The sequence below is a fragment of the Lagenorhynchus albirostris genome, chromosome 7, assembly GCF_949774975.1.
Source record: "Lagenorhynchus albirostris chromosome 7, mLagAlb1.1, whole genome shotgun sequence".
NCBI lineage: Eukaryota > Metazoa > Chordata > Mammalia > Artiodactyla > Delphinidae > Lagenorhynchus > Lagenorhynchus albirostris.
Genome location: NC_083101.1, coordinates 53,181,014 through 53,208,041, shown reverse-complemented (window position 1 = coordinate 53,208,041; position 27,028 = coordinate 53,181,014). Strand labels below are relative to the sequence as shown.

Genomic DNA, 27,028 nt, shown 5'->3' with positions numbered 1-27,028 from the left:
AGCCTAGTTCCCTTACACAAAGCGCACATCAGCAGTGATGGCTCACTTCCCCCTCCCCCAGGCCACGTGAGCGAGACGGAGGGGGTCCTCTGGGGGCAGCGTGTGGAGGAAAACAGTTTATGCCCCCACTCTCTCTCCATATTCTGGGAGAAGATTAGGCACTGAGAAAGGTGACTTTTCACTGGAGTGGCTTGTGAAAAGCGCTGCCATTTTGACGAGACAGGCAGGATGCAAGTAGCTTAGAAGGCAAGTATGAAAGATATGAAATTTCAAGCCAGAAGGAGTTGGTTCAGAAACTTGGAAAGAGGTACCCCCTATATAAGGCAAAACTCAGCAGATCAAGAAGCCCCAGAAAAGATGCTGGTGAGGTTGGTAAAGGAGATTCAAGGGTAGGTCTACCTATCGAAGTAGGCCTATAATATCTGTGAATATAGTTTATTTTTGACTTTTTATTTATTACGCAATGTGTGTGTGCGTCTGATTGTCATTTACTTGGTTTTTCAATAACTATTTCGGTAAGTCCTGGCTCTTCCACTTAGTAGCTGTATGATTTGAGGCACGTTTCTTTATCCATAAAGCGGAGGTTATAATGCTGCCTAGTATATGGGGTTGTTGTGAGGACCCAACAAGATAATACATTTAGAGAGCATAGAACGAGGTCCAAGACAAAAATATTAGCCATTATTCCTATCACCGTTATTACTGTAAGTACACATAAGCTGCTCTACATTTGAGCAGCTGCTAGAATTCCACCTTCTCTCAAAATACCTTCAGGTCAGTTTCGTTGAGCAAACATTTGCTGAGTGCTCAATATATCTCAGGCACTGATGCAACACTGACGAAACTACAAGCAAGAAATTGACCTCGCCCTTGAGTAGCTTGCCTTCCAGTAGGGAAGACAAACCCATAAGCAGATTATTTCAGTTTAAGGCTTGGCTGTCCAGTGCAGTCACTACTAGCCATGAGTGGCTATTAATTAAGCTTTTGAAATGTGGCTGGTCCGAATTGAGATGTGCTCTACATGTCAAATACACAGTGGATTTTGGAGACTTGCAATGGTAAAAGAATGTAAAATACCTAATTAATAGTTTTTAATATGATATTGATTACCTGTTGAAATGATAACATTCTGGATATGCTGGGCTAAATAAAACACATAATTAAAGTTAATTTCAGCTGTTTCTTTTTAATTTTTAAAAACTGTGCTACTAAAAAAATTATGTGGCTCCCGTTAAAGATTTCTGTTGGATAGCACTTAGTCTAAGATGATACAATGGAAGTTCAAACGGGGTGTAGGAGGGAGGCACGTCATGCAGCCTGGGGTTGAAGGAAGGCTTCCTGAAGGAGCAGATGCATCCTGAGCTGAATCTTAAAGGATGAGCAGAGGTTATCCAGGCAACGACAAATCTAAAGGGCATTCCAGATGGAGGTAACAGGAAGGCGTGGAAAGGATGGTGTTTATGAGGCACTGGAAGCAGTTGGTTATTCCACAGCATAAAGTATGGTGAGTTGGGGACTGGAAGAAAAAGCTACCACAGAAGTGAGGTCTAATTTTCCCATCATTTAACATCTAGCTGTCATTAAATGCTCTGGTTCTTGTCTTATACTTGAGGTCTGGTTATGTTTCCACTATTGTTTGAAGTTTTAGACTATCAGCCGTGGAGAGTTGGAAAGTTATGTCTGTACAAGAATAGGGTTTTCCCAGAGGAAGGGACTAATGAATGCACACATGACACTTGGAAGGCAGGATGCCATTGTCCCCTCTGCAGTGAGTCCTAAAGGTGGAAAGGCAGCCTAAAATTGCTGCCTAGAGTGTAGGACTAGTGAATGAGAATCAATATAGGAAGGCAGAGCTTTTGATTTGCTCTCATTCATTGGGTTCAAGGAGAGTGTACATGGCTGCACTCACACTCATTGACCTGTCAATGGATGTCAGTAGGACTCCTCCCCCTATAAATGTCCACCAATAAGAAATACAATCATTCGTCAGATTATATTAATTTGGAAGTGCATTATACCATTCTATCACAAATCACCCTCAGGTCTTCTGCCATTACTAACTAATTATTACATGGTTATTTAGTAGACCATGAAAGAGCACGTGAAAGAGGAGTAGCAAAAGAAGACTCTGAAAACCGAAGCAGATGGAGAAACTGGAGAGTTAGAGAGTATCTTCCAGGTCTGCTTCTCACTCATTAATACACATAAGAATTACATGGGATCTTGTGAAAATACAGGTTCTGATTCATTAGGTCTAGGGATGGAAGCAACAAACTGCACTTTTTATCAAGCTCCCAGGTGATGTTAATGCCACCGGCCCACAGACCTCACTTTGAGCTGCAAGGTCTTAGAGTCTGTTTAGTCCAGTCCTTTACCCAGGGCTGCAGTCTCCATTGCAACAGCCCTGAAAAGTAATTGGAAGCCTCTGCAGGAAGACCTCTGGTGTGCCTCACCTCCTGTTCCTTTGTGGGGTGAGTCTGATTGTTGGAAGAGTTTTGCCTTGTCCCTAGATGCTATCTGGGAAATTTCTGTGCATTGGTCCTTGATCTATTTTTGGAACCACTACAGTAATGAATCTAATCTCTCTTTCTCATGATAGCCACTTGGAAATTTGAAGAGCATTTGTATCTTCCCCTTAACTCTACTCTTCAATGGGTTAAATCTCCTCATCTCCTTTAGCTATTAATCATAGAATCCTCTGGACTCTCCCAGGAAACAGTGTACCTCTCCTAAAGTGTACCTCTCACAATGTTCCAAGCTTTGTCCAAACATCAAGATGTAAAATGGGTTTATTAGCTCCCTAGCTGTTGATTCTCTACTTCTGCCGGCGAGTCCTCAGTCTTGGTTGGTTGGCAGCCATGTGAGACTTTAGATTCAGAATGAACTTGGTTGATGAGAAAAAGCCCTGTTTTTTCTTGCTGTAGACTCATCTAGCACTTCCGGGGTTTATTTTTATTTTTATTTTTAAAAAAAGAAGCTGTGATGACTTCTTTTCTGGTTATGAAATAAGTATTTGGAAACGTGGAAAATGTGAACAAGCAAAATGACCATTATGAACATGTTGATGTACGTAAGCCTAATTGTTTTTATGCACAGGGATGCGTATGTATTGTCAGTGGCACTTTGCAATGGCACTGAACCATCCTCTGTGAACATGTTTCATACAACATTTTTATCAGCGACATATTTAATCGTATCAAAACTTCGTAGATTATTCAACTAGTTCCCTGCTGTTGGACAGTTAGGTTTTGATTTTTTTTTGTCATTGTGATCAATGCTTTAATAAACATCCATGAACCTAAATTTTTTTATTTTCATTTTTTTATTGAACTACAGTTGATTTACAGTATTGCGTTAGTTTCATGTGTACAGCATAGTGATTCCGTTTTTATATATATATATTCTTCTTCAGATTCTTTTCCATTATAGGTTATTATAAGATATTGAATATAGTTCCTTATGCTATACAGTAAATCCTTGTTGCTTATCTATTTTACGTATAGTATTGTGTATCTGTTCATCTCAAGCTCCTAATATATCCCTCCTCTCTGCCCTTTCTCATTTGGTAATCATGTTTGTTTTCCATGTCTGTGAGTCAAGAACCTAAATATATATACATTTTTTATTAAGGTAAGTTCCTAGGAGTGAAATTACTGAGCTAAAAGATATGACATTTGAAGTTGTTTCGTTTGTTTGTATATGTCATATTGTCTTCTAGAAACATTGTACTATGGATGTGTTACTAGCAACAATAAGAACACCGATTTTTCTACACACTTGCACTCATAATCATAAAAAAGTCTGATGGTTTGAAGAACAAAACCAAATGATATTCCGTTGTTTTATTTGCATTTTAATAGCTAGTGAGAGTGAACATTTTTTTGCTTGTCTATTGCCATTTTAACTTTATCTTTTGGAGACTTAACTATTCATATCTGTTGCTCATTTTTCTGTTAGGGCATTTTTATTTTTCTTAATGGCTTGATGGCTTAGAGTAGTTATTTTAGTGCAAAGAATATTTATCGCAAACAATTTTCTCCGTTGTATTTGCTTTTTAGTTTTGTATTTCATTATAACTGGATGAGTTCTGGATTATGTCTTCTGTCAGATTATTCTTGATTTATAGAAAAGTTATATTTTTGTGTGTGTGTGTGTATGTGTTATTTAACTGGTAAGCTTGCTAAACGTTCATATTCATTTGAAATGTGTTATAAGTTAATTTTGAATTTCATATCTTTTTCTTGTCTTATTGTATTAGCTAGAAATTCAAGAACAGTGCTACATAATAGTGGTGGTAATGGGCATCCTTGCTTTGTTCCTGACTTTAGGAATACCTTAAAGTTTAATTATTAAACATGATACTGGCTTTTGGTGTGAGATATGTGTCAAAACAAGTATGTATTTGCTAAGTAAATATCCATTTATAGATATTTTTACAATTTTAAAATTTAACAGTAATTCCTGAATTTTATCAAATATTTTTTAGCATCTGTTTATATGAATGTGGTCTCTCTCTCAGGAGCTCTCTGTCTCTCTTGAAACAATTGCAAATTTGGAGAAAAGTTGTGAGTACAGTACAAATGACTATTTTTCCAGAATCATTTGAGAGTTTGCTGCTGACATAATACCCATCAACTCTAAATACTTTTGTGTATATTTTCTACAAACAAGAAATATTCTCTTGCATTACCAAGATACAACCACCAAAACTAAACACCGAAACATTACTATCATCTAATCTGTAGATCCCATTCAAGTTCTGTCAAATGTCCCAGCCACTTGGCAATGACACCCAGTTCAGAATCACATGCTGTCCATACAAAAAAATTATACACAAACGTTTATAGCAGCATTATTCATGATAGTCCAAAAATGGAAGCAACTCACATGTTTATCAGTTGATAAATAGGTAAACGAAATGTGGTATCTCCATGCAATGGAATATTATTCAGCCAGAAAAGAAGGATTGAAGTGCTGATACATGATACAAGGTTCACAGATGAACCTTGAAAATATTATGCTAAGCAAAAGAAACCAGTTAGAGAAGATCACATATGATATGATTCCATTTATATGAAAGGCCCAGAATAGTCAAATCCATAGACTGAAAGTAGATTAGTATTACCTAGGGATTGGGGGGTGTTGGGAGAGGGAATGGGGGTGACTACTAATGGGTGCAAGGTTTCTTTTGGGGTGATAAAAATGTTCTTAAATGGTGGTGATGGTGGCACATCTCTGTGAATGTAGTAAAAAAACCATTGAAATGTATACTTTGAAAGGGTGAAATTTATGTGGTGTGAATTTTATCTTCATAAGGCTGTTATTAAAGAAAGGACTTGTATGTTGCATTTACTTCTCATGTCCCTTTGGTCTCCTTCAATGTGGAACAATTGTTCAGTCTTTTCTGGGCTTTATTGACCTTGACACTTTTGAAAATTATGGGCCAGTTCTTTTGTAGATTGTTCCTCAATTTTAGGTTGTGTTCTTCACATTGTATCTTATCAAGTGGTACATGATTTCGATTTGTCCCATTACTGATGATGTTCAATTTGATCAGTTGATTAAGGTGTTATCTGTCAGGTTTCTCTCCTGTGGAGTTATTCCTTTCCCTTTTAAATAATTTTATTTTGTGGAAAGATACCTTGAAAGGGTATAAAAATCCCATTCTTTATCAAAGGTGTATTCATTTATTATGTTAGTGTGAACCCATGCTTTCATATTTAATTTGTCATGTTATGATCCATTACTCAAATTAATTTTTTGATGGCAAATTATCCCAGATTTGACCCACGGGAGCCCGTCAAACTGGTATCTGTGTCCTTTTAGTGTATCCCCTTCATTCCGTGAATGATCCCTTACTCTCTGGTATAAGAAGATGCTCTAGTTCATTTTGTACTTTGCCTTCCCCAGCCCTAGAATCAGCCATTTTCCCAAGAAGCCCCAGTTCTTCTTAGGAGAAAATGTTATTTAGAAACTAAGAGTTGATCTCTAAGGTATGCTCGCTGCTTTTGGGGTTTCACTGCTCCAAACGCCTCTCAGTGGACTGAGCTAGAGGATATATGTAGGTTTCTGTGTACCTACACACACACTTATATGTATGTGATTTTCTGTATTATCTGTGTTTATCCATCCACCCATATGTCAAAAACCATGACTTTATAGAGATACTTTTACCCCATTCCAACTCCATAAGTTTGAGTGTTCTGCGTTTCCACATTTGTAGCTCCCTCCTCTGAGAGTAAGAAATCTGACTTCTGTTATCAGTAAGGGTGTTACCTATGTGATGAAACCCTGTGTAAAACCAGTCTTCCATCTACCACCACTGTTCTCTCCTCTGTGTTTGCCCTTCTCACCACACTCAAGTTCTAACACACACCCATTTCTTCCTGGCCCTAGCTACTGGCTTTTGGATTGAATTGGTCAGGAAGGGAAGGGGGACAAGGTGAGAAGGAGGAGAAAGCTGTTTTTCTCTTTTGACTTATAATTTAGTGAATTATACTAATAGGTTTTTCTAATATTGACTCATCCTTGGACTTTTGCAATGTGCCCTGCTTTGATTTCTCTACTCTTTCATTTAAGATTTCTTGATAAGTTTTTTTTAACATTTTAATTTTATTGGAATGTAGTTGATTTGCCATGTTGTGTTAGTTTCAGGTGTACAGCAAAGTGATTCAATTATACATATACATATATTCATTCTTTTTTAGATTCTTTTCTTATATAGGTTATCACAGAATATTGAGTAGCGTTCCCTGTGCTACACAGTAGGTCCTTGTCGGTTATCTATCTTATATATAGTAGTGTGTGTCTGTTCATCCTAAACTCCTGATTTATCCCTCCCACATTTCGCTTTTGGTAACTGTAAGTTTTCAATATCTGTAAGTCTGTTGCTGTTTTGTAAATAAGTTCATTGGTATCTTTTTTTAAAAATTAGATTCCACATATGAGTGAGATCATATGATATTCATCATTCTGTGTCTGACTTTCTGCAACATGGATTGACCTAGAGATTATCATACTAAGTGAAGTAAGTCAAGGTTTCTTGATAAGTTAATTTATTTTGCTCATCTGAAAAAGCCTTGACATGCTAGAAATTTTCTTAGACATTCCCTTAATTTCATTCTCTTTGACTTCTACAGGGGGAATACATGGCTTTCTCCTCACTTCTTTGCATTTTTCCAGTGCCTTTGAAAGTACCACCAGAATGATGGCTGCATTTTCAGTGGTGGAAATTATTGCTATGTCTCAGAAGCAAGGAATCACAGGATGTCTACTTTCCAGTGGTGATATATGACTCTCATAAATGAAAGCCACACCATCATTTATAACACCCTAATGAGTTTTTTTCATAGAGACAGAACAGAGATTCCTAATGTTTCTTGGAACTTCCCAAAAAACAGGGCAAGAAAAAAAAATTCAACTAAATGCCTGTTTGTTAGCCCAGCATTGGAAGGGAGCAGCCTTAAAGAATAATTGGTGAGTAAACCCACACCAATACCACTATCCTTCATCTCCTTCAGATCAGCCTGACGCAAAAGAATTTGTTGGAGCCCACAATCTTCTTTTAAGCCAAGAAGATTAATTGAAAAGATAAATATGCTTTGCGAAGCACTTGTATTTTGAGGAGAGATGGGATTGGGGAAGTACCACGTAGACGTCTATCATTCTACAAATCATAATTATTGTCAGTGACCTGAAACCTGGAGCATGTTATGAGGGTTAAATAATGTCCATAGTTTTGCTCTCCGGGAATGGTTTCGTTCCCCACCTGATCGTTACCACGCTGCCTTGAGTCTTTTAGGCCTAAAGTACATAAGTTGCTTATATTTATCTGGGTAGTTGGTTAATTTTGGAGATAACCACCTTGCAGGTATGATTTTCTTCTGCTGACAGAGAACAAAGCCTGGATTCTTATCCTTTTTATGTTTCATTATTCATGCTTTCTTCCTCATCTCCTACCAACCCTCCTACCAGTTCTGTTTAAAGAAGATATTATGTATTATATATGTATGTAGATTCCTCCAGAAAGATCTAGCTATGCCCAGGTTTGCTTGTGTGAATACACATATACCCACAGTATAAGTGTACTTCAGTATGTTTTTTTTTCCCTTGACCAGGTCGCTCCTAAGAAACCATTAATATAACAAAAGCTGTCAAAAGATATGAAGGAAGAAAGGATGGTACTTTCTGATTATGAGGTATGAATTTATTTTTGCATGAACACTTGACCACTGGGGAACTGTGCCTTCCTGTGAAATGCATGCTCCAGCCATGCCATTGGCTCTGGTGACCCACAGAGAGGGTAATCCAATTATCCAGGTAAAGAAATGTCTGAAAACAAAGAATAAATAGCAGTTATATTTTGGAATTAAGCTCATTCATAAAACTGGTAGGTCACATTCATTTCAGAAGTACATCAATTAGAATACTGTGTGAGGCTGTGATTAAAACATTCATTCATTTGTTCATTCAACAAATATTTATTGAGAGCCTTCCATGCGCTAGACACTGTCCTAGGTGCTGGGGGTGTATTAATAAGCAAAGACAAACATGGTCCTGGCTGGTAAATTTAACAACTGGTTTTCCAGAAACAAAAGCCCTGTCTCTTGAGTATTTGCCAGTTTCAAGGTCTCCATGTTCTGCATTACCTGGCACAGAGTCAGAACTCAAACATGGCAACCATCGTCATCATCTTTCTGTCTCTATCATAATTCTCATCAATATTATGTATGATGATTGTGCTTTAACAACATACTAAAAAGAAACTCATGATCTATGGCGGTAAATGTCCAAGACATGTGTTTAGGAGTGTGTGAGTGTGTGCATATAAAGGTAAAGAAAAGCAGAGAAGGGTCTGAAAGGATGCACACTGGATTTGGTATGGTTACCTCAAAAAGATGGGGGATTGAGTGGAAGTTAACTATCCAAGTGGGACTTTTTTTCTTTTCTTTTACTAAAAATCTGTAGTTTGAATTTTCATGAGTATGGATTAATTTTATAATTTTTAAAGAAAATTTGCACTGTCCAAGTTAAACAAGCATAGCTCTCTCACATGATGGCAGTCCAACAGTGACCAAATGCCTAGTAGATAAAGGGCGGTTATTATGGGAGAGTCAGGCACCATAATATATGAATCATTGTAGATGGAGTCATCGTTAAATGACGGTTAGGTGGTTTTCCTGGTGAAAAGTGACTTCAGCTGTTGACAGAAGATGAAATAGAATCAAGACACTTGACAAGTATTCCAGTTGCTGTAGAACAAACCACTCCAAAACAGCAACTTAAAATAATGACAGTGTTTATTTTGCTCACAGATTTGCAGTTGGGGTGGGGTGGGGTGGGTGGGGACATTTTGTCCCTTCTCTGCTTGGCATCAGGTGGGGTGACTGGCGGGCGGAAGGTGGAATCATCTGAAGGGCACTCACTCGCGTGTCTGGTGGTTGATGCTGACTGTTGGCTGGGACCAACATGGGGCCGTGGCTGGAACACATACGTGTGGCCCTTCATACGGCTGCTCATCTTCCCCACAGTGTGGTGGCTGGGTTCCAGAGGTGAGTGTCCCAAGAGAGAGCCGGGTGGAAGCTGTGTCAGCTTTTATGACCTAACCTTGAAAGTCACACAGCATCACTTTCTTCACATTCTCTTACTCAAGGTAGTCGCAAAGCATTGCCCAGGTGCCGAGAGAGGAAAACTGGACTCTATCTCTTGATGGGTAAGTAGCAAGTTCTACAAGAACATGTGGGACTGGAAATACTAACGTGGCCATTTTTGGAAAATACAACGTGCCCCAATAAGTCCTCTCCTTCCTAATGTGGTCTGTACTACATATGTACAGAGCAAATATGGACACTTGCCCAGATCCTCTTGGCTGCCCTGCTACATGTGAGTATGTTGCAGTTTCACCTTTACTCCAAAAACCGTATTCATGCATTGTGAAAGCTGTAAATTCTTATGTGAGAAACAAAAAGAATTTTAGTATTATAAGATTCTGTTTCCCACGCTTAGCACAACCATGGTTTTAAAACAATTTCCCTGTGTACTGTCAAATTTGCCTTAACCTAAAAGGGAGATTGACACATTACAGGGATGGTGAAAGTCTACCTTTATGGGTTGGACTCAGGAAGCTGGGGGGTTTGTATTATCTTTATCTCTGAGCTTACTTGTCAAATACAACAAAAGATAGAACACAGAAGAGAGAGTCATGGAAATGAATGGTTTGCAATGGAATTTCAAATATTCTTCTTAAATGCACATTGGTGTTATTACCTACCAGCCACGCTATTCAAGACTATGTTAAGTCTGTTTATTTTTAAAATTTTATTTTATTTATTTTTGGCTGCGTTGGGTCTTCGTTGCTGCGCACGGGCTTTCTCTAGCTGCGGCGAGCGGGGGCCACTCCGTTGCAGTGCGCGGGCTTCTCATTGCGGTGGCTTCTCTTGTTGCGGAGCCCGGGCTCTAGGCTCGTGGGCTTCAGTAGTTGTGGCACACGGGCTTAGTTGCTCCGCAGCACGTGGGGTCTTCCTGGACCAGGTCTCTAACCCGTGTCTGGCAGGCAGATTCTTAACCACTGCACCACCAAGGAAGTCCCAAGGCTATGTTAAGTTTAATATGTTGAGAGTCAGATGCCATTCTCATTTTTTGTTAAGGTTTGAGTCAACTTACTCATTTGTATCCCTAGTGTCCTTGGTTCCCACTGGGGCATGCATGCATAGAAAACATATTTACATAGAGTGGCACTTAGAGAATTGTCAGAAAACATCCAATTAATGGAGTCTACTAAGTTCAAATCTACTTTATGGTATGAATTATTCTCCCCAAATCAGCTGTAAATTAGATCTGCAGGGATTCTAATTTTTAAAAACTCTATTACTCTTAATTTTTATTTCTTTGAACGTAACCAAGTTCTTTCCTCATTGAAGATGTGGTCATCATGTAACCAAAGTCTTAAAAACTAAGGTCTTTTGGTGATTGACATGTGAAACAAACAAAAAAGAAAAAAACCAGACTTTCACATTGCCTTTTAAAGTGTGAAAAACAGCTTGTATCCATGGTTGGGTAAATCAGTCAAATTGAATTTTAACAAAGTTTTGCCTCCTAATATTTTCTTGTTTAGACTCAAGACAACCATAAGACATTTCGTTTTAGCTCAGTCAACATTTTATTCTTCAGAAATTTGTTAAAGACTTGAAACTTTTTCCAGTCTGTTCTCTCCCACCACTACAGCGCCAAAGTAACAAAAGGAGCAAGGTCAGTGCCTGTATCTTCCCTGAAACTGACAGCATAAATGGAATTCAAATATTGTGAGCCCAGATTCTTATGTTCATTGATGTATCCTTGTAAAGAACATTTACTGATATGTCCAGCTCAGACAATTATGCGAACCATTAGCCAAGACACTAAACATGGTTGTTCTTCAGCTCACCTGGGGGAGCTTTTATAAAATACTGATTCTTTGGTCCACTCCCCGAAGATGTTGGCTCACAGGCCAAGTATGAGGCCGAGGAATCTATACTCTACAAAAGTCCCTCTTATGATTCTGGGCGTCAGCCCATGGTGAGAATGACTGAATGAGAATTTGCTAACTTTTAAAGTAACTTTTGTGAAGTAAGATGTTTTGCCTTGATAGGGTTTTTATAGCTCAAAACAAAGTGATATTATGTTTGAATTTCTATCCTTGTTACATTTTACAATAGGAATTCAGGCTTTATCTGAACTTTCATATATTGACTTTACAGTAGAAGCTATAGCTTTATTAAAAAAAAGGGGGGGAGATTTAGTTCATAACTCTCATCATTATTTCCGTCTCTAGCTTTGTATTTGGGCTGAAATATATTTTATATGTAAATAATGTTATATATAATAATAATGATTACTATCATTATCTGGTAAAATTTTTCTTTTACATCCTTTAGGCTCCTCTAGCTGGAACTCATGAAGTAAATGAAGAACTACAAACAATTTTTTATGGTTAGAGGATATGAATGGGGCATGCCTCATAAAAGTGGAAATTTTTGTATAGAGCCACAAAGGATACCTAAGATTTCTACAGATAGAGGAAACAGAATAAACAAAGGCACAGACGCTTGAACTTGCCTGGCACATTCAAGGATGTAGGTAAGCGTAGCCAGGGTACGAGATAATGGGAGATATCCATGGCTTAAAATATTCAATCTTCAGCAGTGGGGGCAAAGAATTCTGTCTCGGTTCTATTTCCAGTTGTCTGGAGTGGCTTTTCGAAAAAGTATGTTAAGATGGATTCTGAGGATGCATCTGGCTCTGAGGTTGATTAGGGATCAGCTATGGCCAGAAGACCGGGCAACAGAAAATCAGTGTATTTTCTGTTCCTAGTCTACGTGCTGTACCTTTTGGGCATGTATTCTTGATCTTAGTGTTTTCTTCCACACTTTCTCTTAATTTGGTATATACATTCAATGTCTTTGTCCTGCTTTTAATTCTCCCTGCGGTATCTTAGATTATATATTGATCTTTGAGGGGTTCATGAAATACTGATCCTTTGAGAAAGGTGTTTTTCCTTTGGCTGCCCTTCTAACCCGATGGGTGGGCACTGTGAGTGGACTTTGCTGGAACATATTGAAGTGGTGAGAACCAGATGACTACAACCCAGTGTTTGCTTCTGAATTTCTGAACCAGCGATCGAGTCAAAGGGTGACTGATGAACTGTTAAGCTGATTTGCTGCATTTATGGATTTCCATTTAAAAGCCGATGGGGCACAGACATATGTTTCTCCAGAAGAAAAAGAGCTAACATAGAAATTAGGTCCTACTTCAGTTTTACCAAGAAAAGTTTACACTGATTGTCAAAGCACCTGTATTATTATACATGTAAATATTGATTGATCTAATCAATTTACCAGTTTTCAGAAACAAATCTGAATACTTAACATGCTGCAAGGAAATTTTAAAATGCCTATTCACTTCTTCAAAACTAACTTCTGTGAAAGCTCTTTTTGTTGTTCCCACTTTTTTCGGTTATATCTAGCAGTCTCATTTGGACAAAATATACAGGCTCTTCATTAATACTACTTGAAGACTTTATATTTAATTAGCATGTGCTTTCCCTCCTAAGGCTTTCTCGGGGCCGCATTTTAACACTCTAAAATCGGGCTATGTGCATTGTAATCCCCGTGATCATTTCGTGTTGCATTTTCCGTGTCTTTTCCTTCTCTGGCCTCCCCATACCAAAAAGCTGTTAATAAATCTATGCTGCTTCTTGGCTATTTTAGAATCAAGGAGGTGTGGAAAGTGCATGCGTGGAGGATGGATGACTTTCTTTGATTTTGCCAAAAGGAGAGAATGAGAACTTGATAAATAAGGCAGAAGAGGAATTGCTTTGACTGGAGATTTCGAAACCATCTCTCCTCTTCCCCTGCATTTTGAATGGGGCTCCGTGAACATCTGGAAGCTGGAAGTGGGTCATGACTTTTTCTGCAGTGTCTTAAAGGAGCAAAAAATGATGTATCAGCTGCTTACAATCACTTTATTTCCAGTATTTTAAAATTGGTTTAGTAAGCTAATGACGTCAATCATTGCTGGTGCTAGACGGAACATTTTTACCTAGAGATTAAAAACCTTAGAAAGTTAGGTCTTTTCTAAAAATTTTTATATTGGAGTACAGTTGATTAACAATGTTGTTAGTTTCATAGTTTCAGGTGTACAGCACAGTGATTCAGTTGTACATGTATCCATCCTTTTTCTAATTTTTTCCCCTTTTAGGTTATTACAGAAGATTGAGCAGAGTCCCCTGTGCTGTACAGCAGGTCTTTGTTGGTTTTCTACGTTATATACAGCAGTGTGTATACGCTCTGTCCCTCTGTCTCCTGCATACCCGCTGCCACTGTCCAGACTTCCCACATCCTTCTCCAGGACACTTCAGGTAATGCCTGTGTTCATTCACTATCCTGCAGAGAATGTTCTTCCTCCAATATTCTCCATCCAGGTGAGCTCACCAGTTTTCAGAAAAACAGGTATGATCTTTATTTAAATATAGTTGATTTATAATGATGTGTTAGTTTCAGTTACACAGAAAAGTGATTCAGATATATATATAGATATATTCTTTTTTAGATTCTTTTCCATTATAGGTTATTATAAGATAATGAGTATAGTTCCCTGTGCTATGCAGTAGGTCCGTGTTTGTTATGTATTTTATATATAGTAGTGTGTATATTTTAATCCCAAACTCCAATTTATCCCTCCCCCCCACTTTTCCTCTTTGGTAACCATAAATTTGTTTTCTAAGTCTGTGAATCTGTTTCTGTTTCATAAATAAGTTCATTTGTACCATTTTTTTAGATTCCACATATAAGCGATATCATATATTTGTCTTTCTCTGTCTGACTTACTTCACGTAGTATGATAATCTCCAGGGCCATCCATGTTGCTGCAAATGGCATTATTTCATTCTTTTCTATGGATGAGTAGTATTCCATTGTGTGTATGTACCACATCTTCCATTCATCTGTTGATGGACACTGAGGCTGCTTCCAGGTCTTGGCTATTGTAAATAGTGCTTCAGTGAACATTTGGGGTGCGTGTGTCTTTTCTGTTTTGAATTTTATTTATTTTATACAGCAGGTTCTTATTAATCTCCCAGTTCATCCCACCACCACCACCCACCGCCCCTGCTTTGTCCCCTTAGTGTCCATACGTTTGTTCTCCACATCTGTGTCTCCGTTTCTACCTTGCAAACTGGTTCATCTGTACCATTTTTCTAGATTCCACATATATGCGTTAACATAGACCATTTGTTTTTCTCTTTCTGACTTACTTCACTCTGTATGACAGTCTCTAGGTCCATCCACGTCTCTACCAATGACCCAATTTCGTTCCTTTGTATGGCTGAGTAATATTCCATTGTATATATGTACCACAACTTCTTTATCCATTCATCTGTCAATGGACATTTAGGTTGTTTCCATCTCCTGGCTATTGTAAATAGAGCTGCAATGAACATTTTGGTACATGACTCTTTTTGAATTATGGTTTTCTCAGGGTATATGCCCAGTAGTGGGATTGCTGGGGTCATATGGCAGTTCTATTTGTAGTTTTTTAAGGAACCTGCATACTGTTCTCCATAGTGGCTGTATCAATTTACATTCCCACCCACAGTGCAAGAGGGTTCCCTTTTCTCCACACCCTCTCCAGCATTTATTGTTTGGAGATATTTTGATGATGGCCATTCGGACCGGTGTGAGGTGATACCTCCTTGTAACTTTGATTTGCATTCCTCTAATGATTAGTGATGTTGAGAATCTAGCCATCTGTATTTCTTCTCTGGAGAAATGTCTATTTAGGTCTTCAGCCCATTTTTTGATTGGGTTGTTTGTTTTTTTGATATTGAGCTGCATGAGCTGTTTGTAAATTTTGGAGATTAATTCCTTGTCAGTTGCTCTGTGAATATTTTCTCCCACGCTGTAGGTTGTCTTCTCGTTTTGGTTATGGTTTCCTTTACTGTGCAAAAGCCTTTGAGTTTAATTAGGTTCCATTTGTTTATTTTTGTTTTTATTTCCATTACTCTAGGAGACAGATCCAAAACGACATTGCTGTGATTTATGTCAGAGTGTTCTGCCTCTGTTTTCCTCTAAGAGTTTTAGAGTATCAGGTCTTACATTTAGGTCTTTCATCCATTTTGAGGTTATTTTTGCGTATGGTGTTACAGAATGTTCTAATTTCTTTCAGGGAATTTTAAAGGTTGTCCCATCCTGCCATATCCTGTAAAAACCTTCTTCCAGCTTTAGGTCCAGAGTTCTGCTTATTTCCTCAGCCTCATGAATATGGGAAGTTCTTAGCCACTTCCTGCCCCATGACTTCTGACCTTAGAGCAGCAACCTTTAAGCCAAGTTAAATTTTCTAGTTGCCACAGACAGATAAGTTGCTTAATGCTCAGCAAGGCATAGGAGATATTTGGGGGTCAGACAGGCTGCAGTTCAAGCCTCAGTTCTGCCATGTCTTAGCTGTGTGACTGGTCAGGTTACTCAACCTCTCTGAGCCTTATTCATTTATTCACATCATTCCAAAAGTCATCAGTAGAAAGGAGGCTTGCACATCTAGAAAGCGCCAGCTGTGGCCTGGATGCTGAGTGTACGTTGCTAAACAAACGGACATATGGTTCCTGCTCTCTAAGAGCTTAGCTCGGCAGGATACTTGAGAATGAGTTGCCAGTGACACCCCAGAGTGTACGTTCTCCGGTAGGTTAGCCCAGGCTTGGAGACGCAGGCAAAACTTCTGGAGAAATTACACCAAAGCTGAAGTGCGAAGAATCACTCGGGGTAGTCAGGTGGTGAGGAATAATCACGAGTGCCTTAACTTTCTTCCCTGTAAAATAGAGACACACCTACCTAGAGACCATGAATCTACCACACCAGAACTGTGCCTCGCAGGTCTCAGTCCTGGGCCAGAAAACATGTAGTGAATAGGTACCATCCTAGGCAGTGGGGATGGGAAAATGAGTAGGTTGCTGTCTCTGTGCTCCTGGGTCTTAGAGGCTTGAGGTCTACCTCTAGCTGCGTAGGGCTGCCTCTATTAGCGCTCTTGTCCCACTGTATATTGTACTTGCCTGTTGTCATGTCTGAGTCTTGAGACCATGAGCTTAGTGAGGCCAGGAATGCTTCTCTCTTATCCACTGTCATATCTTCAACGCTGAGCAGTTCCTAGTGGACCTTTGCTCTTCTTATCCGCCGTGGCTGATGTGGTAGGTTCCCTGTCACATCATCTCTCCCTCACCTTTTCAGCTTACACCTGCCCAACTTTCAGCTGCTCTCCCCACTGCTTTTATTTGCCTGAAGGTTTGCTCTGGCCGATGAGGGCCACTCAGCTCACTAGTAGGGGAGGGAAGCCGGGAGTGCAGGAGAATTAGGGCCCACCCCAGCTGCTCTCAGCAGCTTGGGGTAGAGCTGGTGTATAAATAACTCAGCTCCTAGGCCCTGGAATGACTCTGAGACATGTCTTCTACACTGGCTCCAAGTCCCCCGTAGGGGATTTAGATCTAGTTACCTCATAGCAATAACTCGATTGATAAGTTACCCTCCCTTCCTTTCCCCACTTCCTTACCAGTGATTCCTGGGATTTTCACAACTCCCAAAGAAACCACTTACACTTGAATCCTTGTCTCAAGGTCTACTCAGGCATCCAAATCTCTATCGTACGTTTAGGGAATTCTGCCTATAAAGAGCCCATCTCCCATCTCCCATGACAGGAATGGAAAATGTCAGATACACTTGTGGCCAGGGTTGGGCACATGACCTGGGCATTGAGCATTAGATGTACCCATCTCCACACTCTCTAAATTGGAAGCTCATGTCATGAAGTAGTAGGAGATGCCCAGATTTGATTCTGTTGACAGATGGTAGCAGGGACAACAGTTTGAATGGCACCTTGCAGCATCCAGTGTTGCTGGTACACATGGCACGACCCAAGACGTCGAGCATGGCTTCCCCCACACAGTGTCGCCTGGAGATTTTCGAGCTCTGTTCTTTCCCTTGTAGTCTCGGAGCCGGGTTCTGGGGTCCTCTCGGAGATTCTTTGATCTCTCCAATAGCTTTCGTGGTAAAATCCTTTCCTGCCAACACGTCAAGGGTGGTTTCTGTAGCTTGTAACTAAGAATGGTGTCTGTGTCGGTCAGGATAGAGCCAGGAAAACAGTCCTCTAAATCTTGCACGCAGATGGGGTTTAATAATTTAATACAGATAATAGGTTAAAAGGGTGATGGAAAAGCTGGCAAGCCAAACAGGGAGAAAGGAAGCAACTCACAGGTCGGTAATAGCTGGAAGCTGCTGCCACCACTAGGGCTGGAGGGGCCGTGGAGGAAGGGAACCCATCAGGCTGACAGGAGCTAGAACCATGTAGGGGCTGTGCAGAGGGTTGACCAGTGAGATCCAGGAGCTGACGCTCACAGGAAGGATGGGCAAGAGGGAGAGAAAGAAATATCTGGTCTTCTTTCTTTTTCCCTCCCTCCAATTTTACACCGTACCTCCCATAAGCTGGAGGTAATCACCGGAAGCTAGAGGGCAAGGGAGCCTATAGTACACAGCAGAACAGGTCCAGAGCCAGGAATAAACCTGAAAGCCGACAGGCAATTGCCATGCCCATGTGCTAGGAGTTCAGATGCTCTTTGGCTGAATGAGTGAAGAGAATAACCAAGGAGAGGGCTGGCACCAGAATCTTGCGCTGTACCAACTCTTAAAAGAATAGGGAAATGAGAGGATTTCCCTTAAGAAGAAGCAATCGGAGAGAAAGGAGGAAAATGAGGCAAGAGTAAGGCCCTGGATGTCTTGGCTCTGAAGCAATCAACTCTGCCAGGCTCCTAACTGGACACCCACCAACTAGACCTGTGAATTATTCATCGAGTCTAGACAGGAGACTCAGAGCGCTTATCCAGGAGCTTTGAGTATCACAGCTTCTAATCCAGGCTATTCCCTGGGTAACGTGGGTTATTAAGTGAGGATAACAGTGCTTGCCAACTTTCATTGGGCAAGGTAAGAAACAACGAATAATGAAGAGTTTTAAATACTTGGCATCTTGATAACCAAGAGATGAGCGCATTCACTCACAGTTTGAATTGATGGTATCGTCCTCGATGAATTCCATGAATAAATGGAATGTAATCTCTTTGTTAGTGGCAGTGCATAAGAGGAAGCAAAGGTCTGTGTTTGCATTTGTGAGAAGGCAAAGCTTCTAGGCCATGATAAATATTTGTTCCCTTCCTCAGTCTCCCTTCTTTTTATCATAGCTGTAACCTAGAGGGAAAAAAGTGAGAAAGTGAAGTACTGTCTAGAAAAAATGGCTGGGGTGAATCCCTTTTATAGGAAAATGCTTAAAACACCAAAAATCCATGGGCATTGTAAATCCAAGGCCATTTACTCAGGATTTCAGATGTTCTAAAAAAAAAATTCATCTGCACTTATTTTGTTTCTTCAGTGTGAGGAATGAGGAGGTGAGGAATCCTCACTTCCCATGGGTGCCGTGAAATGTCTACTGGTTTCTATTTTCTGTGGGGTTTCATTCTCAGGTGGTGTCTTGGTGTTTCTGTGACCCAAGCAAGGAGTCCCGTGACTATAGCACACTTTTGAGACGGTTGGAAATAAGATCACCTCGAGGCCCACTGCAAAAGGAGCCGGGCCTCTGCCATGGGTCAGCAGCAGCCAGGAGGGTTGCCAAGATACGGTACAAAACACAAGACCCTACATCTCCCTCTGGGTTTCTGCAGCAGCTTTCTTGAACTCAGCTGTTGAAATTTCACTTCCTTCACTGAAATCCAAACACAACTGTCCCCCCAGATAGGAAAGTGCTTATTAAGTGACTTCCTCCATGCAGCCCTTACAGAGTGTGTGGGGGCTTCCCTGGTGGCGCAGTGGTTGAGAGTCCACCTGCCAATGCAGGGGACACGGGTTCGTGCCCCGGTCCGGGAAGATCCCACATGCCGCGGAGCGGCTGGGCCCGTGAGCCGTGGCCGCTGAGCCTGCGCGTCCGGAACCTGTGTGCTCCGCAACGGGAGAGGCCCGCGTACCGCAAAAAAAAAAAAAAAAAAAGACAAGACAGTGTGGGAGCTGAGTACCACAAGGATACCTGAGTATCAGGGATGAAGGCAAAGCCCAGGGATGGGTCACTGGGGTGGAAGCGTGCCAGCCAGCACTGATACCTGGGGGCGGTCGTCAGGGTACTCACCGCTTGGCTTGGCTTTGAAACATCAGCTGGAGCCCGGGCAATATCAGGTCTCACTTAAGCTTCACCCTCTACGCCGTCTCTCTCATTCTTCTACTTGTCATGGACACAATCCTTTTCATCTGTTTAATTTCAGAGCACAACAGGGATATTGATTGCTTTATTTATGTGTTGGTCAGGTGCCTTCAAATATCAATTTTGTCATGACTTGCTGTTTTAGAAACTATGATTTCAAACCAAAATGTCATTTTTTTTTTAAATGAATGGTGGTAGTGTCGAGCCAAGCTTATCCTATGTCCTAGGCGGTGCCTATGTCCTAGGCGGTGCCTATGTCCTAGGCGGTGGAGGTCAAAAAGGGAAGCTCTCCCCTATGAATTTTTAGGATTGGGTTGCCCTTCAGGCCCTATTCCAGACCAGAAAAGAACCTTCCCAGAATAGGCGGGACCCATGTTCGGGGTTTGTATGATGGAATGCTAAGGAGGGCAACTCTTCCCTTCCTAGCATTGTTCCCAGCAGTGCCAACCCCATGGTGGACCCCCTCACCCTCAGATCCCTCGTGGAAGCCGGTGCTCTGGAAACCCAGAAGCAGAGCAGCCCCTGGTCCCCCTGCATCTGTCTCACTCACTCAGTCACTTATTACCCGAAGGGCCATCATTACCCATGTCCTGTTCTTTCGGGACTATTTTAAACATATTTCTTCATTCATGTTAATATTCCTCATTCTACATAGAATGCCTACCTCTGAGGTAGGTCATATCCCTTTACCCTTCCTCCATCCTTCTAATTTTTTACACTACAGTTTTTACTATTTGTGTTATCTGACAATGGAATATTCACTGTTGAGCCGAGTCTATTATCATTACGTTTCCTTTCTTATTCAATTGTTTTTTTTTTCCTAGAGCTGATAAATTACTTATGTTTTAGAAAGGTACTTACTTTTCTCTGTACACGTTGTTAATGTTTTTTCAGTCCCTCCGAGAGCCTGTAATATTCAAAACACTATTTTAACACATTAAGTAATGTATTTAATTTTTTAAGAAGCTCTGTGCGGTAGGTACATCACGATCCACATTTTATAGACGGGAAACATGAAGCACCGGGAGGCTGCCTGTGCTTCGTGGGGATGTAAGATCATTGTGGCAGAGGCAGCATTTGAGCCCGGCCCGTCTGGCTTTTGTATCCACGTTCCCAAACTGAAGCAGCACAGCCTTTGAGAAAACTTTCTACACAAGCAAGTTTACCCGATAAGCAATTGGTTTTTTCTTTTACACTAGAACTCTTTCTCCTGCATGTCCCTGTGCTCTCATTTTCCTCTGGATTTTGCTTGTTTACTATACCTGTCCCTGCTGTCATAGTAGGATGGATTTTCAGTATCGTCAAGGGAATTTCCCATATCTCCTTTCTGTACTGATTCCTCATTTTCTGGATATCACTTCTTTTGGGTGTACCTTGTTGCTTTAGGGGGAAGCCAATCCTTTAGAAGACTTCTTGAGAAAAGGTGAATGGGAGACAAATAATTGTTGGATCTTAAATGTTAGCAAGTGTTTGTGTTCTAGTTTGATAGCCCTGGGTACAGTGTTCACTGCCCTCTTATCCTCGATTGTTTACATGTGACCTGTCTTTTACTATCTTCCTGGTATTCTGAAATTTTACAGCAGTGGTTGGTATTTTTCATTTATTGTGCTGGGTGTTCGGGAGGACTTTTCTGCAGGTCCAGAAAATGTTCTTGTACTATTTCTCTTGACATTTTTCTCTTGTGGATCCTTACGGTAGGCTGTTGGGCCTCTGGGATTGGCCTTCTGGTTTCTTCTTTTTTTCTGTCCCATTTTTTAAAGGTTTTGAGGTATGTTCCTATTTGCCATATATATACAATACGCATATAAATGTATATTTATCCATGTAATTTTAGCTCTCATATTTACATTTCTAAGAATGCTTTCTTATCCTAATAATAATGTCTGCTTATTCCTTTTTCTTAATAGCATCCTGACCTTGTTTTAACGATAGCTTTTCTTCTCTTTCTGAGGTCATTAAATATGTTTTTTTTAATTTTCTTCTTTTTAGTGCGTTCTCTCTTTTCTTTTGAGTTTTCTTTCCTCCTTGCTTCTGTTTTGATGTCTCTATCTTTTATGGTAGAGGCTTTCTTCAACTGTCAAGCCATCACTGGTTTTCTGTTCATATTGTAAAAGTTAGAATGCTGGAAGCTCTGTGTGCTTACACTTGGCTTGTCAACTGTAAAGTGCACTGTAGAGTAACTGGGTGATGAGTTGGCTTTTTAATTGGGAGATTCCTATGTGTCAGGACCTACAGAGTGTTCTCTAAGCACATGACGTATTTATTTGTGTACATGTGTATTGAAGTCTTGAGAAGATGGAGATAATTTCTATTACGGCAGCACAAACAAACAACAAAAAATTCACTGTGAGATATGTGGGTGGGTTCCTAATGTGGGTGGGTTCCTAAAGCTCTTCCTGCTATTTCTGCACCTTGGACTCTATTTCCCCACCGTATTGCTTATCATGGTCTCCTCTCCCCACTATTAAATTCGTACCCATTTTAAGGTAGAGCTATTAGGTTCATGCTGACGTATGTCCTCAGAATAATCAGCTTCACGAATTCTTACGAATTCTGAAGACAGTTCTAGCCCAAAGAAGAATCTTTTTTTTTTTTTTTTTTTGCGGTACGCGGGCCTCTCACTCTTGGGGCCTCTCCCGTTGCGGAGCACAGGCTCCAGACGTGCAGGCTCAGGGGCCATGGCTCATGGGCCCAGCCGCTCCGTGGCATGTGGGATCTTCCCGGATGGGGGCATGAACCCGCGTCCCCTGCATTGGCAGGCGGACTCTCAACCACTGCGCCACCAGGGAAGCCCAGAAGAATCATTCTTAAGTTTGTGCCACATACCCAACTATTAGAGGTGAAAACTCTAGTAGTTACATGATAGCTATCAAGAAACTTTACTGCCGGACTGGTGCCAATTTACATATACTCCTTATTTCTGTAATTACTGCATGTAGATCCATTCTACGCATCATGATAATTACATTTATCTTGAGGTACCTCCTTCTCCTTGTTTCAGTGACTCTGCTGAAACCACATGTTTCTTTATCCTCTTGATGCCTGAGATTTTCTCCATTTGGGGACAGTCACACTAGACTGTCCCGCTATGGGACTTTCAATTTAACGCTCTAGACCTCTCGTCTAACATATTGTTGAGAGTTCCTCCCCAAGCCCTCAAGGTTATAGAAACTAGTTGTAGACAGAGCTGGATCCTTAAATGTGATTTCCTTTATGTGGACTCACATACTTGATCTTTCTGGTATTATTGTAACTTGACCTCCTAGCAGCATTTAATACACTGGATTGGTTTCTGCTTCTTAAAGTTTCCCTGGATACCACATTCTCCCAATATTGCTGCTGCCTCCTGTCACGTTGGCCACTCTTTTCTCTCCTCCTGTGTTAGGTCCACCTCCTCAACCTGACCTCTAATGGAAGAGCGCTTCCGGATCCTGTACTCACCTCTTCTCTTCTGTCTACCAGGTCTCTTTAGGTGATTCCATCTAGTCCATATTTTTATGCTAATGACTCCCAGACATTTAACTGTGTTGTATCCCCAGGACTCCTGACTCTAGTTGCCTCCTTGACATCTTCATACAAATGTTCAATAGGCCTCTAGTGCTTAGCATGACCAATACAGAACTCTTGAGTCACTCCTGTCTGGATAACATCCTAACTCCCCCTTACATACCTCTTTCTTCCCATTTTGGAAAATGGCACCAAAATCCAGCTACTTGCTCAAGCTCCTAATCTGACAGTTACCCTTGATTCATTTCTTTCACTTTACCCACAAAAACTATTTATCTACAAACGCTACGGGTTCTACTCCCATACATACGTTGAATCTGTCCAATTCTCTGCATTTTCTTGACTCTTACCTTAGACAAAGACATCATAGTATTTCTTCTAGGCTACTGCAGTAGCTTCTTACCTGGGATCCCTGCTTCCAAGCTTGCACATAGCAAACTTTTAGAAGCATAAATCAGATCACGCCGCTGCTTAAAATCCTCCAAGTCTTTATGATCTACAGAACCATACATGTTCTAGCTCTGGTCTACCAACCCTTCCTTTGGTTCCTCACAACACCAGGCTCATTCCTTCCCTAGAGTTTTTGACCCAGCTCTTCCTCTGCCTAGAATGAGCTTCTCTCCCATTCTCACAGCGCACATTCAATATTCTCTTCTTATCTAAAAAGTCACCGCCTCAGAGAATCCTTCCCAGGGTACCCACCTAGCGTACTTATGCAGTCATTTTCTCTACCATCAGCCTATTTTAATTCTATGGATAACACTTATTACTCTCTGATATTTTTCTTGTTTGTTTATTGTCTAACAAACAAACACCCACCCCTCCTTGAGAGAAGTGACCTCATCCATCTTTACTCAACTAGTATCATCAGTGCCTGGAACTAAAAAAAAAAAAAAATCACTCAGTGCCTATTTGTAGAATGAATGGATTAACAGATGGCCTTAGAGGCCATCTAGTCCAACTTCCTCACTTTCAGAGGTGAGAAAACCAGAGAGAAAAGCGACTTGCCAAAGATGATGTAGTTCTCAGGCTCTTTGGCTTACTGTTTTAAATTTGTTCACTGTTATGGTGACCTCAACTACATCCCAAAGCAACTATCTTTAATTATACTCTTGGCTCTGCCAATTTCATTTGTTCATCATCTCACCTTAGGGTCATATCTTATTAGCGTTATCCTACCCAAGGGTGTTTGGGATAGGAGCCAACTCTACATTCTATTGTGTCAGTTGCCATTAACACAGGTCATATTTCTCCTGGGGCAGTAATAAGCTTTTTTTTATAAACTTAGAGAACTGACTTTTTGGCTGTTCTCACCTGCTGACCCACTAAAAACCCACCTTTTTACCAAACTAGATACTTGATAGTGTTTATGTGTAGGGTAGAATTATAAATCTATTTTGTCATCATGGTAGTGGCCCAGTTTACAGGGTAATCATGGTTTGGCAGAAAGACCTTCGCCTTGGGAAGCCTGGTTTTTCGTCCATTCTATTACTCAGAAGCTGTCTGAGCTTAAGCAAGCCCTTAATACTCTAAGCTTCAATTTCGTAGCCTGTCCAGCTTTGCCATGAGCAGGGAGAAAACAACAACAACAAAACCAAAAATACCAATAACCACTCTCTCTCACTTCCTCTCAACCACTCTCTCTCACTTTCTCTCACTCTCTCCCCCTTTTTTTTTTTCTTCTAGGTTTTGCCCGCACAGCATGCAGGATCTTTTTGGGATCTTAGCTCCCCGACCAAGGATGGAACCCGCACTCCCTGTAATGGAAGCACAGAGTCTTAACCACTGGATTGCCAGGGAAGTCCCTCTCGTCCCTTCTTTATTTGGAATAACAATATGAAAATTCACTTCACAGGGACTAAGTGAACTTATTAATAAACCAGTTAGTTGGATTAAATCAACTCATGAATGAGAAGACATTTTGCTAAGTGTAAAATGCATTACAGATACAAGGGATTAAATGTAAGGGATTGCTTACATTAATCAGTTTCTAATGTATTAAACATACAGCCGTCAGTAATTGTGATTTTGGTTAAGTCCCTGTTACATGTCAAACTTGCAAAACAAGTGTCTTCTTATCCCGTATACTTTTGAATAATGATTTTAATTATTCTTTTTAATAAAAGTACTGTGTTCACTGTAACTAATCCAAATGATATAAAATGAAAATGGAAAAGTCTACTTTTTCACCTCAAACTCCACAAGTATAAGCCCCAGAAATAAGCAGTTAGCATTAGTTATTTTTAGTTACTACTGTTACTACTCATAATAGCTAACATAATGATAGTTTAGTACTTCACTGTGAGTCTGATGTTGTTAGAAGCACTTCATATATGAACTTATTTTGGTGCTTACAATAACCCTATGGCTTAAATATTACTGTTATCCTCATACGTGAGCAAACTGAGGCACAGAGCTGGGAAGCTATCTGCCTGGTGTCACACAGGCATTTGGGCTCAGGCAGACTGGCTCCCAAGTTCACGCTCTCAGTCACTATAAGCAGTGTATCTCGGACACCTTTCCATTTGCGTATACAGAGATCTACTGCGTAATTTTAGTACCTACAGAACACTCCATTGTGTGATGGCGCTTATCAGCTCCCAATTGATGAGAATTTTTATTCTCTTCCACATTTTTCATTATGAGAAATAAACTGCTAAAAATTAAAAATTGACCTGCCATGGACAACCTCATACTTCTGTGTGAGTGAGTGTGCCTTGGCATATACTTCTAGAAGTGAGCAGCTGAAACAAAGGACGTGTACACTAAACTTTTTGAGCACCCCCACCACGTTGCCTTCTGTAATGATTACTGATTTTCACCTGGAGTCTACCAACCACCAGCATCACTGAACGAACTGGTTATTTTTATGTGCTACTGTTTTTTTCTCTACATCTCATTGCTCTGCTGTTTGACAAGGAATTTTACCATATGGTAAACACAGCATTTGGGGAAAGCTCCTCCTAGGCCTGTGGGGTGATGTCTCTGCTCCTGGGCATAAGGTGAGCAGGAATCCAGGGACCTTCCTGCTTGTGCTGCCTGATACCTGAGGCTCTGGAGCAATTACTGTGTGACTGTTCACCTTGGCTCAGCCTGAGAGCTACTGTGACAGATTTAGGGGCTCTGAAACATTTATCCAAGCAGAGCCTCTAAACCAATATACATTTTCACTCACATGCACCCTAGGGAGAGAAGGAGAACTCTAGGGCGTGAAACTCCACAGAAATGTAGTCTACCCCGCACTTCACCCTTGGAAACTTCTTGAGAAATGAAATTCATTTCTTCCAATCCCAGGTCTGTCTTTTTTTAACCAGTTTTTCTCAGTCGGTCGGTACGGAAAAGTACATTAATAAAAGGAAATTAACAAGGTCCTTCAATCAACTACTATTTCATTATTTGCTTTGTAAGAGAAAATATTGAATAGTCTATGGTTCTTGCCTCCAAGAAACTTGCAGTCTGCTCCCACCTTTGTAGGTATGGAGGGTGGAGAAATGGCTTGAATTTGTAAAGGAAGGAATTTAGAGCGATAAGGAAGAACCTAGAAGGAAAACTAGTAATAGTATTATCCCTAGTTTCCTGATGATAAAAATAAAGCTTAGAGAGATTATGTGACTTAGCAGAGCTTACTCAAGTAGAAAGTAGTAAAGTTAAGCAGTTCAAACTCTGGTTCCGGTTTCAAAGATCACATATTCTCTACTGCACTTGCTGGTGGTCTCCAAACCTGACTAATGCAGGGTTCTAGTTTCAACTACTTAACATATTGACG

The 27,028-nt window shown here is 40.5% G+C and overlaps 1 long non-coding RNA gene across 1 annotated transcript in view; it reads left to right on the top strand.

The window, feature by feature from the left end:
* The window catches only part of LOC132523616 (uncharacterized), a 30,319-nt gene extending 3,741 nt beyond the window's left edge, over nt 1-26,578 (top strand). Inside the window, exons 3-14 of the long non-coding RNA XR_009541588.1 lie at nt 6,935-7,027; nt 7,140-7,283; nt 7,401-7,476; nt 8,118-8,319; nt 9,378-9,555; nt 9,657-9,712; nt 11,114-11,247; nt 11,913-12,114; nt 13,245-13,429; nt 13,735-13,778; nt 13,812-13,894; nt 24,949-26,578. This is a non-coding gene — a long non-coding RNA (uncharacterized LOC132523616). The remainder of the gene's footprint in view (nt 1-6,934; nt 7,028-7,139; nt 7,284-7,400; nt 7,477-8,117; nt 8,320-9,377; nt 9,556-9,656; nt 9,713-11,113; nt 11,248-11,912; nt 12,115-13,244; nt 13,430-13,734; nt 13,779-13,811; nt 13,895-24,948) is intronic.
* Nucleotides 26,579-27,028: the final 450 nt, after the last annotated feature.